Raw genomic sequence first — 828 nt, forward strand, 5'->3', positions numbered from 1 at the left:
GACTTAACCCGGTTTTGGTAACTCGCACAAACGCCTTCGGGAATTGACCCGGATTTAGTCACTTAGCACAAAAGCCTTCGGGACTTAGCCCGGACACCATTCGAATAAACATGCACATTTAACACTAAATCATGACACATTCGTATTTCATTTTCCTTAGCAAAACTCAAATACAATACACTTATCACTCTTGCACATTTCGGTTCAATATCCACACACAAAGAGCATGATTTTGATTTACTTGAGACATGATCTAATCAAATCATAATTTAAGCTCTATTACTCAAGAACTTACCTCGGATGTTGTCGAATGATTCCGATGGCTATTCGACCACTTTTTCCTTCCCTTTATCGGATTTAGCTCCCCTTTGCTCTTGAGCTTAATTTAACAAATAAATTGATTTAATCATTTGAGCATCGAAAAAGGAATTCAAGGTACTTAGCCCACATATTTTCATTAGACATTAAAGTCACATATGTACGGAAATCATGAATCAAACTCAACACATTAGTTAGTACTCTCCTTAGCCGAATTTTCTAAGCCAAGAATAGGCATCAATATGCTTGCCTCTAACCGAATGCATGCACACCAATCCCCCTCATGTGGCCGAATATGCATGTCCATGTTGAGGCCAATTATACACTTAATACCACACATAAACGGCATACATTTTACTCACTAACGCATTCCATATTGTAACTCAATACGCATCAATCATTTACTTCATAACCGAAACATCATCATATGTAAATATATACCTTGAGATAGTATATATGTCATACCAATACATCATGTGCAAACATATATATATATATATATGCTAGAGC

Source organism: Gossypium arboreum, chromosome 13, assembly GCF_025698485.1.
Source record: "Gossypium arboreum isolate Shixiya-1 chromosome 13, ASM2569848v2, whole genome shotgun sequence".
Taxonomy (NCBI): Eukaryota; Viridiplantae; Streptophyta; class Magnoliopsida; order Malvales; family Malvaceae; genus Gossypium; species Gossypium arboreum.